Source organism: Phyllobates terribilis, unplaced genomic scaffold (assembly GCF_046119375.1).
Source record: "Phyllobates terribilis strain yellow unplaced genomic scaffold, ASM4611937v1 Scaffold_1__5_contigs__length_1240528914, whole genome shotgun sequence".
Classification (NCBI taxonomy): Eukaryota; Metazoa; Chordata; class Amphibia; order Anura; family Dendrobatidae; genus Phyllobates; species Phyllobates terribilis.
In genome coordinates, this window is record NW_027362761.1 from 299802532 (window position 1) to 299815360 (window position 12829).

A 12829-nucleotide genomic window follows, 5' to 3' on the forward strand; every position below is an offset into this window, starting at 1 on the left:
CATTTTAGTGGTTAACTAATTCACAACACTGGAGTTGTTTGCACAAAAAAACAATGGATGGGAACCGAGCAGAGCTGAGTGGCCAAAGTGGTATTAGGCCAAAACTATTGTCTGGGTTAGATGCAGAAAAAAATTATATTCAGTTTGCAACCTGGTGGAGGTCAGTATAGATGGACTAATAGAACAAGTCCCACACACTGCTAGAAGGCCAAATATTTTTTCAGAGCTAGATGCAGAAAAAAATTATATTCAATTTGCAACCTGATGGAGGTTAGTATAGATGGACTAATAGAACAAGTCCCACACACTGCTAGAAGCCCAATTATTTTTTCAGAGCTAGATGCAGAAAAATATTATATTCAATTTGCAACCTGATGGAGGTCAGTATAGATGGACTAATAGAAAAAGTCCCACACACTGCTAAAAGGCCAAATATTTTTTCAGAGCTAGATGCAGAAAAATATTATATTCAATTTCTAACCTGATGGAGGTCAGTATAGATGGACTAATAGAGCAAGTCCCACACACAGCTAGAAATCCAAATATTTTTTCAGAGGCAGATGCAGAAAAAAATTATATTCAGTTTGCAACCTGATGGAGGTCAGTATAGATGGACTAATAGAACAAGTCCCACACACTGCTAGAAGGCCAAATATTTTTTCAGAGCTAGATGCAGAAAAATATTATATTCAATTTCTAACCTGATGGAGGTCAGTATAGATCGACTAATAGAACAAGTCCCACACACCGCTAGAAACCCAAATATTTTTTCAGAGCTAGATGCAGAAAAATATTATATTCAATTTCTAACCTGATGGAGGTCAGTATAGATGGACTAATAGAACAAGTCCCACACACAGCTAGAAGGCCAAATATTTTTTCAGAGCTAGATGCAGAAAAAAATTATATTCAATTTGCAACCTGATGGAGGTCAGTATAGATGGACTAATAGAACAAGTCCCACACACAGCTAGAAGCCCAAATATTTTTTCAGAGGTAGATGCAGAAAAAAATTATATTCAATTTGCAACCTGATGGAGGTCAGTATAGATGGACTAATAGAACAAGTCCCACACACTGCTAGAAGGCCAAATATTTTTTCAGAGCTAGATGCAGAAAAATATTATATTCAATTTGCAACCTGATGGAGGTCAGTATAGATGGACTAATAGAACAAGTCCCACACACAGCTAGAAGCCCAAATATTTTTTCAGAGGTAGATGCAGAAAAAAATTATATTCAATTTGCAACCTGATGGAGGTCAGTATAGATGGACTAATAGAACATGTCCCACACACTGCTAGAAGGCCAAATATTTTTTCAGAGCTAGATGCAGAAAAAAATATTATTCAATTTGCAACCTGATGGAGGTCAGTATAGATGGACTAATAGAACAAGTCCCACACACTGCTAGAAGGCCAAATATTTTTTCAGAGCTAGATGCAGAAAAATATTAGATTCAATTTGCAACCTATCGGTGGTCAGTATAGATGGACTAATAGAACAAGTCCCACACACCGCTAGAAGGCCAAATATTTTTCAGAGCTAGATGCAGAAAAATATTATATTCAATTTGCAACCTGATGGAGGTCAGTATAGATGGACTAATAGAACAAGTCCCACACAATGCTAGAAACTCACATATTTTTTCAGAGGTAGATGCAGAAAAAAATGATATTCAATTTGCAACCTGATGGAGGTCAGTATAGATGGACTAATAGAACAAGTCCCACACACTGCTAGAAGGTCAAATATTTTTTCAGAGCTAGATGCAGAAAAATATTATATTCAATTTGCAACCTGATGGAGGTCATTATAGATGGACTAATAGAACAAGTCCCACACACTGCTAGAAGCCCAAATATTTTTTCAGAGCTAGATGCAGAAAAATATTATATTCAATTTGCAAACTGATGGAGGTCAGCATAGATGGACTATTAGAACAAGTCCCACACACTGCTAGAAGGCCAAATATTTTTTCAGAGCTAGATGCAGAAAAATATTATATTCAATTTGCAACCTGATGGAGGTCAGTATAGATGGACTAATATAACAAGTCCCACACACTGCTAGAAGGCCAAATATTTTTTCAGAGCTAGATGCAGAAAAAAATTACATTCAATTTGCAACCTGATGGAGGTCAGTATAGATGGGCTAATAGAACAAGTACCACACACTGCTAGAAGCCCAAATATTTTTTCAGAGCTAGATGCAGAAAAATATTATATTCAATTTGCAACCTGATGGAGGTCAGTATAGATGGACTAATAGAACAAGTCCCACACACTGCTAGAAGGCCAAATATTTTTTCAGAGCTAGATGCAGAAAAATATCATATTCAATTTCTAACCTGATGGAGGTCAGTATAGATGGACTAATAGAACAAGTCCCACACACAGCTAGAAGCCCAAATATTTTTTCAGAGCTAGATGCAGAAAAAAATTATATTCAATTTGCAACCTGATGGAGGTCAGTATAGATGGACTAATAGAACAAGTCCCACACACTGCTAGAAGGCCAAATATTTTTTCAGAGCTAGATGCAGAAAAATATTATATTCAATTTGCAACCTGGTGGAGGTCAGTATAGATGGACTAATAGAACATGTCCAACACACTGCTAGAAGGCCAAATATTTTTTCAGAGCTAGATGCAGAAAAAAATTATATTTAATTTGCAACCTGATGGAGGTCAGTATAGATGGACTAATAGAACAAGTCCCACACACTGTTAGAAGGCCAAATATTTTTTCAGAGCTAGATGCAGAAAAAAAATATATTCAATTTGCAACCTGATGGAGGTCAGTATAGATGGACTAATAGAACAAGTCCCACACACTGCTAGAAGCCCAAATATTTTTTCAGAGCTAGATGCAGAAAAATATTATATTCAATTTGCAACCTGATGGTGGTCATTATAGATAGACTAATAGAACCAGTCCCACACACTGCTAGAAGGCCAAATATTTTTCAGAGCTAGATGCAGAAAAATATTATATTCAATTTGCAACCTGATGGAGGTCAGTATAGATGGACTAATAGAACAAGTCCCACACACTGCTAGAAACTCAAATATTTTTTCAGAGGTAGATGCAGAAAAAAATTATATTCAATTTGCAACCTGATGGAGGTCAGTATAGATGGACTAATAGAACAAGTCCCACACACTGCTAGAAGGCCAAATATTTTTTCAGAGCTAGATGCAGAAAAATATTATATTCAATTTGCAACCTGATGGAGGTCAGTATAGATGGACTAATATAACAAGTCCCACACACAGCTAGAAGCCCAAATATTTTTTCAGAGGTAGATGCAAACAAATTTTTTTATTCAATTTGCAACCTGATGGAGGTCAGTATAGATGGACTAATAGAACAAGTCCCACACACTGCTAGAAGGTCAAATATTTTTTCAGAGTTAGATGCAGAAAAAAATTATATTCAATTTGCCACCTGATGGAGGTCAGTATAGATGGACTAATAGAACAAGTCCCACGCACTGCTAGAAGCCGAAATATTTTTTCAGAGCTAGATGCAGAAAAATATTATATTCAATTTGCAACCTGATGGAGGTCAGTATAGATGGACTAATAGAACAAGTCCCACACACTGCTAGAAGCCCAAATATTTTTTCAGAGCTTGATGCAGAAAAATATTATATTCAATTTGCAACCTGATGGAGGTCAGTAAAGATGGACTAATAGAACAAGTCCCACACACTGCTAGAAGGCCAAATATTTTTTCAGAGCTAGATGCAGAAAAAAATTATATTCAATTTGCAACCTGATGGAGGTCAGTATAGATGGACTAATAGAACAAGTCCCACACACAGCTAGAAGCCCAAATATTTTTTCAAAGGTAGATGCAGAAAAAAATTATATTCAATTTGCAACCTTATGGAGGTCAGTATAGATGGACTAATAGAATGATGCTATGCCCAAAAGGTTTTACTTCACTAGGTGCAGTAAAAAAATTGGTATTCTATACTCAGGTGGTGTAGCTTGCAACACAGATAGGCTACTCCACTGACTAACACACTCTGCAATAGGCCAAAAAGGATTAGCTTTGCTAGATTTAGCCAAATGCTGTGAAAAAAACTTGCACAGCACTGGCACAGACCTGCCTGGCAAAAACTGATAGGAACTGATCTAACTTAGCCCTGAAAAGGACTGCAATTACAATTAGTCTTTACTCCCAACCTATCTATTTAAGAGCACAGACCTGTCTGATAAAAGTCGTAGGAAATGCTGTAACCTAGTCCTTAAAAGGACTGCAATCACAACTATTCCCTACTCCCAAGCTATCTGTAGATTTGTGCGAAAATTGGCTTGAAATTAACAAGGTATAGCACACACAGCAACAGCGGTGCTGTCTAACATGCAGCTGCAGCAGTGAGAAAATGGTGGCGATGGGGAAAATGGCTGGGTCTTATAGGGCAAGGACATGTGACATACACTGCCAATGAGACATGCCCTTGATTGTGTGAAAAAAAGCACTTCGCTCCGTGTGTGCGCTGCTAATAGGCTGACAGATTGCACCTCCCCACTGTAAATGCGGGAAAGAGAAAAAAAAAATGGAGATCTTCATTATTCCTGCAGAGATCCATCCCCTGCCCCTCCCCCCGCCCCGCTGTACACTCAAACTGCGTATTAACATTAATTTTCATCATTACTGAGAAAAAATCCAGTTATGATTTTGGTGCACGAACAGTTATCGAACATATTCTCGAACAACCAAATTTTTTTCAAATCGTTCGTGTTCGCCGAACGGCTCGAACACCGCCCAAAACAGCTCGAATTTGAGATTGGCGAACAGTTCAAGTCGAACACCGCTCATCTCTAGTCCTGGGGACAGACAAAGAATCTGTACCGGATGCCACATCGGTAGAGGGATCAGAGACTACCCTCTGGGTGACTTTGACCATACACTTAGACGCACAATTCTCACTTCAGGAATAAATTCTCCCCGTATTCCAGTCAATGTGTGGAGTATGACAGCGTAGCCAGGGGAGACCCAATAACACCTCGTCTAATCCAGCGGGAATAATAAGAAATGAGATGACCTCCCAGTGGCCCTGAGGAAATGACATGGTGAGGGTAATCGACTGGTGGGTGATTTGCGCGTCCTGTAATGAACCATTGACAACACTAATGTTCATTGGTCTTGAGAGTAACTCTATAGGGATGGCATGCCTCTGGGCAAACGTAGATGATAAAAAATTGCCATCAGCACCAGAGTCCACCCACGCCTTGGCAGTAACTGCAGATGTACCAAAAGACAATGTCACGTTATATAATAATTTAGAGGAAGAAGTCCCAGAATTTAATGCACCTCCTCCAACGGTGGTAAGACCTACTCGTTTTCCCGACTGCTTGGAACCCTTATTTACAGGGTACTCCAAAAGATGTGCAAGACGGGAACGAGAAGGACCAGACTCAGTCCTGGATATATCCATAGCCTCAGGCTCCGGGTCGAGAGTCTCGGGTTTGGAAATGGGTCTAGAGAAGGATGGTGCCAACTGATACTGAGGTCTGGCAACCTCCAGCTCTAACTTTTGTTCCACATGACGCAAATCTATACGGTCAGTGAGAGATATTAACTCCTCCAGGGAGGTTGGAATCTCTCTGGTAGATAGAGCATCTTTAATATGCCCAGCCAGACCCTTCCAGAACACCGGGATAAGCGACCGCTCAGACCAATCCAGTTCAGCCGCTAGGGTTCTGAACTGGATGGCATAGTGGCTGGCGGTGGCTGAACCCTGGATCAACGCGAGAAGCTTAAGAGCCGTTTCATGCGTGACCTGAGGACCTAGGAATATGCCTTTTAAGCTCTTAAGGAAAAGACTCGCATTTACTACAACCAGATCATTCCGCTCCCAAAGAGGAGTAGCCCACTCCAGAGCCCTGTGAGAGATTAATGAGATGATATATCCCACTATATCTCCAAATGAATGGAGCATACATTAATAAAACTCCTGCAGAGTTTACTGTCTCCAGAAATTTTTTCCGGGAGAGCAAAATGGGGTAAAGGAGCACTTGCCGTGCTTGTGGAATTCACCGCAGCCAAGTTAATAATATTGGCTGCTAGAGTAGCCGCCTGGCTAGCTACTGCAGTGATATCAGCGACCGGGACAGCTTGTTCCAGAGATTTAAGTCTGGCCTCAATTCGCTGTATATACTGCAGCAATTGCTGGTTGTCGGCCATGTTCGGCAAGACCCTGGCGCTCTGATACTGTTAGGAGGGCGGTTGCAGACAACTTTAATATAATGGAACGCAACCGACCCCGGGGTCCGCGATGCAGCCTGGTGGACTGCTGCCGAACACTTCCCGGGTGAAACGGAAAGCAACCAACTTAAATGATAAACCCCTCCGTGTTACTGCACTCAAGACCGGGTATAGCGGTTCGCTCTATCTCTGTTAACAGAACGGGAGATGTGCGACCGGGAAACTATCTGTAGCCCTGTTAACTACACAGGGACTACACTGGCGGCGCTAGGATGCATGTGTGACTACGCCGACGGGTACACGTGCCTCCAGCCGGCGTGCTACCGGACTGCAGGGTATTACACCACGTGTCTGACAGACGTTTGCCATGCTATGGGTGTTAGGCGACCCCTTTGGCTGAGCCAGACTGCTAGTCGAAGCTACCTGCCTCTATGGAGCTAACCTGCCTAGCAGAAACTACACGTGGAACAAAGTCGTCCACACAACAGCATCACTGCTCAATGATCAGAGCGTGCCGCCATGTTTGTGGGCGGGCCTTTTAAAGACTAAGCCCTGCCCACCGACGCGCCATTAGTGACGCTACCCGTGGACCAATCAGGTGGTGCCAGGTCACCGGGTCAGGTGGGTGCCAAACCACCAATCACGATCCGCCAGGTCACGGGCATGCTCAGTGCGGCGAATCCTGGACTTAGACTCCAAAAGCCGTGTCTCCCTTTGCAACCTATGCTTAACATTGCTGGGCACAAATACCCAGGAGATAATCTGCACATCTCGTGGAGCAGCTAGGTGTTGGTGCTGATGACAATGGTGAGCAGCATAAGCCCCAGCTGGACCAAAATGGGAAACCACAGAAGGTTCTGGCCCCATTTCTAATCCAGCAACAGACTGACACCTAACAGGTTCCCTATATGTGATCCTTATTTTGTGTTGCATGAAAATTTTTTTTTATTTATATATCTTAAAATTTACTGCATCTCTCCATCTGGTGCTCTCTATTTTATGATGTTGTTATTATTGTGCTTGTTTTTAATTTATATTTTTTGTTTTTGTGTTTATTCTACCTAGTTCCTTTTCAACCCTGGTTTCACCAACTTTATTTTCCATACACTGTAGGATTTATGGACCGTTCGGCCATATTCATCTCACCTTCCCTTGAGAAAGGCTTTTACACTCCACGCGAAACACGCTTTGGGAAGCGAGGTACACATACCATTGCTACCTTTTGGGGCGCCTTATTGATTCCGGGTAAGCAGTATACTTTGCTATCATTTAGACTTGCAACTCTGATTTTTTCTATCGGTCCTATACCAAGTGTGGTGAACCACTAGGTTGATTCGGCTACTTGCCCACCTGTACTCCCTGTGCCTGGCCTTCCTTTGTATGGCACTTGATATTTAGCTTACGGGTATCATAACGCCCCATTTGTCTCTGTACTCTTATATCTTTGCACATGTCTGGTATTTATAATCTGTATGTATCGATTACCTTATATGTATTTAATAAAGATTTATACGTTTTTACTTTTAAAACTCAAACTCCTTTTTTCTCCTGCTGTCTCCCACAGTATTTCCGGATATTGCCCCTCGTCAGTACAAAATATGAGATCTGATTTGGCTGGGTGAGAGGCTAAGACTTTCCACATGGAGAAACTTTACCATTTAGATCCCAGTCTTAGCCTATCACCCAGCCAAATCAGATCTCATACTTTGTACTGATGAGGGCAATATCTCAAAACACTATGTCTACAAAGTGAGATTCTGATTTGGCTTTTAGGCAAAGTGCCCACAATGCAGAAATGCTCCGGATTTTTCCTGAGCTTTTCTGCATCTCCCTGGCAGAAAAAAAGCATGCGGATTTTACATGCTTTTTTTCAGCCAGGGACAAGAGTTTGTCACGCGTTTTACATGTGCGATTTTGCCTGCTGGTTGTCAAGCGCTTTTCCAAGCGATTTTAGCATCACTTGGAAAAGTGCTTGACAACTTGGTCACACTATATAAATCCATGCAACCGGCATGGATTTATATAGTGTGACCAAGTTAATAGTTAAAAAAAGAATAAAATGGTAAAAAAAAAAAAAAAATTATATCTTCCGATGGCCCCAGGCTCCTTCTCCGGTCTCCCCGGTGGCTCGCGATGGTGTAAAAGGACCTTCCATGACGTAATTTAGTCATGTGACAGGTCACATATCGTACAGGAGGACATCAGAAGGTGAGTGTTAGGCGTCGGTCTGGTGCTGGATTTGAAATGGGTTTAGGACTTTCTGTGTTTTCCCATTTCACTCCAGCCAGAGCTGATACTGCTCAGCATCATCATCATCCCCAATGCCTAGCTGGTCCGCGAGCACTGTTTATCTCCCAGGTAGTTGTGCCTAACAATGTTAAGCCTGGGTTGCAGAGAGAGACAGTGCTTGCGGAGTCTAAGTCCAGAGTTTGCCGTACTGAGCATGTCCGTGACCTGGCGGATCATGATTGGTGGTTTGGCACCCACCTGACCCGGTGACCTGGCACCGCCTGATTGGTCCACGGGTAACGTCACCAATGGCGCGTCGGTGGGCAGGGCTTAGTCTTTAAAAGGCCTGCCCACAAACAGATCATTTGAGCTGGTTGTTTGTGGTGTGCACGCTTAAACCCTTGGGCTCCTCTAAGAGCCATACCTTTATGCAGACAGGTAGCTTGAGCCATATAGAGCGGGTCTGCTCAGTCCGGTAGCACGCCGGCTGAGTGCACGAATACCCGGCGGGTATCACACCCACATACTAGCGCCGTCTCCTATAGCGTAGCGCCTGTACCGAAGACAGGGCTACTGCTTCTTCTCTGGTCACACGTCTCCCTGCGGTTCTTGGAGATTGTGTGAACCGCTTTAGCGCCATTCCCCATAGCATAGCTCCTGTATCAAAGACAGGGCTACTGCTTCTCCCACGGCCACACGTCTCCATGCGGTTCTTGGAGATTGTGCGAACCATCTTACCCTTCCGTGTGCATTAACACGAAGGGCTAAGATAGTTGATAGGTGCGTCGCCGGTCGCTCTCCCTCCGTGCAGTTAACGGAGATAGAGCATATCGCCTTACCCGGTCCGGTGTGCTGTTAACACGGACGGGTTATCAGTTTAGTTGTCGCTTTCCTTTCCACCCGGAAAGTGTTCGGCAGCAGTCCATTAGGCTGCATTGCGGACCTCGGGGTCGGTTGCGTTCCATTAAAATAAAATTGTCTGCAACCGCCCTCCTAACAGTGAGTATAATGTTTTTTTTTAATTTTAAATTCTTCTTTTTTACAGGTACTATGATACCCGTGTCTGGAGGAGAGTCTCCTCTTCTCCAGACCCGGGTACCATCCGCACAGTGAATCGCTTAATATCTGCATGTGCACATGTAGTCATGCGGATATTAAGCGATTCAATGCAAGTCAATGGCGGCAACTACGCTGCATGTCCGCAAAATTAATGGACATGCTGCGTATTTTTCCGCAATGATAATCCGCAGCCGAAATTTCGTCAGCATATGCTCAGCACATGCGGATTATCATTGGGGAACATTGCAGACCTTCTACCAAGCATTTTTTAAGCATTTTCGCGGTGGAATTGCCGCTGCGGAAACGCTTAAAAAAAACATAGTGGGCACGCAGCCTTATCCTAAGTCATATTTCCAGGCTCATTAAAGGGTCGATAACGACTTGTAGCATTGCTACTAGACAATTTGCATATTTAATTTTCCAGAGGAGCATGCAAGGGGTTAAAGTCTTCTCATACTGGTGTGCCAGACCTGGCATGTCACTCTCCACAAGGAGAAATCTTACTCCTTAGATTCTTGATTTTGATAGAAAGGGATGCTGTATGAGCTGGAGTGCCATTTAGTATAACAAATATGCAATCACTGGAATTTCTATAAATACTTTTATTTTTGCTAATACCTTTTCCCAGAACTGTAAATTATTATATACACTGTTTACTTATATACAAAGAAACTTGTTCCATAAACTCACTGGCTACTTTTAGTCTTAAAAGTATACTTATTTGTCTGTTGCTCAATGGCATAAACAGGTAATTTCTCTTATTTTCTTCAACTAGATTTAAATTAAGTTAACCTGTTGACAGCTGTCTGAACAATAATTCTAACCAAGCTCAAAATAAATGTCTTTATTATTTGTATTATAACTTAATATGATTTCACAAGATAAATACACAGTAGGTTCAACAATGCTATTATTGTTTTTGAAGGACATATTAAGGAGATATTATTGATAAATTCTCATTAGCATTACCCAAACCATTGTTGCTATACATTTGCTGCATTTTAGATTAGATGTTAACTATGCAGCATTTACACATCAAATGATGAATAGATACCTTTGCAGAATTTTCAGCAAAAATGTGAATAATTTGCCATAAATTTCAATATTCAAACACTCTAATTTCCTAGAAAGACGTGTATAACACTCTAAGGTCTCTTAGTACTGTATTAAACCTTTTTTGAGAGCTTATTAATGTCCAAATGATATCAAACTATCTGGCATGGGGAAAACTGAAGGTAACCATTGAAAACTGGTAACCAACAGCCTAATAACCAACATTAAGGGATGGTGGATCTGGCATTCCATCCGTGGGTAAAGTATGCTATTGGTCCTTGAAATATGATGGGGTCTTCTTAGCACATTGCACTGTGCTTTACTAAGCACCTTAGGATCTCACATAGGAGCGGCTACTAACAGGTGAAGTACATATGGGATCTATGTTGGGCCGTGGCAGCACTAAGCACTTTAGATGATTAGAGTAGACATAGAGGAGCAGTACATCTGTCTATAGATGAATACCTCATTATTAGGATATGCATATTGTTTTTTAGTGCCTGATTAGTTGCTTGTCATTAGTAATATGTGCAATTTACATCACTCCAGATGGTATCATGGATTATGAAATTGAAACTTTTTCACATGCTTACATGAGTAATATGTTACCTATGGAAACCCTGGGGATGGCCCTGCATTTTTATTGCCTATTATTTATGATTTATGGAAATGCCCTTTTATGCCAGCCTTTGATCCTGTCTAAATCATGTTGATACATCCCCTTACAGTGGGGGGAAAAAGTATTTGATCCCTTGCTGTTTTTGAAGGTTTGCCCACTGACAAAGACATTAACAGTCTATAATTTTAAGGGTAGGTTAATTTTAACATTGAGAGATAGAATATCCCTAAAAAAAAATCAAGAAAATCACATTGTATAAATTAAATAATTTTTTTGCATTTTGCAGTGAGAAATAAGTATTTGATCTCCTACAGACCAGTTGGACGCTCCTAATCAACTCACTACCTTCATTAAAGACAGCTGTCTTACATAGTCACCTGTATAAAAGACTCCTGTCCACAGACTCAATTAATCAGTCAGACTCTAACCTCTACAACATGGGCAAGACCAAAGAGCTTTCCAAGGATGTCAGGGACAAGATCATAGACCTGCACAAAGCTGGAATGGGCTACAAAACCATAATTAAGACACTGGGTGAGAAGGAGACAACTGTTTGTGCAATAGTAAGAAAATGGAAGAAATACAAAATGACTATCAATCGACATCAGTCTGGGGCACCATGCAAAATCTCACCTCGTGGGGTATCCTTGATCATGAGGAAGGTGAGAGATCAGCCTAAAACTACCCGGGGGCAACTTGTTAATGATCTCCAGGTTGCTGGGACCACAGTCACCAAGAAAACCATTGGTAACACATTACGCCATAAAGGTTTAAAATCCTGCAGTGCCCGCAAGGTCCCCCTGCTCAAGAAGGCACATGTGCAGGCCCATCTGAACTTTGTCAATGAATACCTGGATGATTTTGTGAGTTATTGGGACAAGGTGCTGTGGTCAAATCAGACAAAAATTGAGCTCTTTGACATTTGACTCAACTCGCCGTGTTTGGAGGAAGAAGAAAGATGAGTACAACCCTAAGAACATCATTATATTTTGGGGGTGTTTTTCTGCAAAGGGGACATGTTGACTGCACCATACTGAAGGGAAGATGGATGGGGTCATGTATCGCGAGATTTTGGCCAACAACCTCCTTCCCTCAGTAAGAGCATTGAAGATGGGTCGTGGCTGGGTCTTCCAGCAAGACAATGACCCAAAACATGCAGCCAAGGCAACAAAGGAGTGGCTCAAAAGGAAGCACAGTAAGGTCATGGAGTGGCCTTGCCAGTCTCCAGACCTTGATCCCATAGAAAACTTATTGAGAGAGTTGAAGCTCCGAGTTGCCAAGCGACAGCCTCAAAATCTTAATGATTTAGAGCTGATCTGCAAAGAGGAGTGGACCAAAAAACCTGACATGTGCGCAACCCTCATCATCAACTACAAAAAACGTTTAACTGCTGTGCTTGCCAACAAGGGTTTTGCCACCAAGTATTAAGTGTTGTTTTCCAGAGGGATGAAATACTTACTTCTCACTGCAAAATGCAAAAAAATATCTAATTTATGCAATGTGGTTTTCTTGATTTTTTTTGGATATTCTATCTCTCAATGTTAAAATTAACCTACCCTTAAAATTATAGACTGTTCATGTCTTTGTCAGTGGGCAAACTTACAAAAACAGCAAGGGATCAAATACTTATTTCCCCCACTGTATATA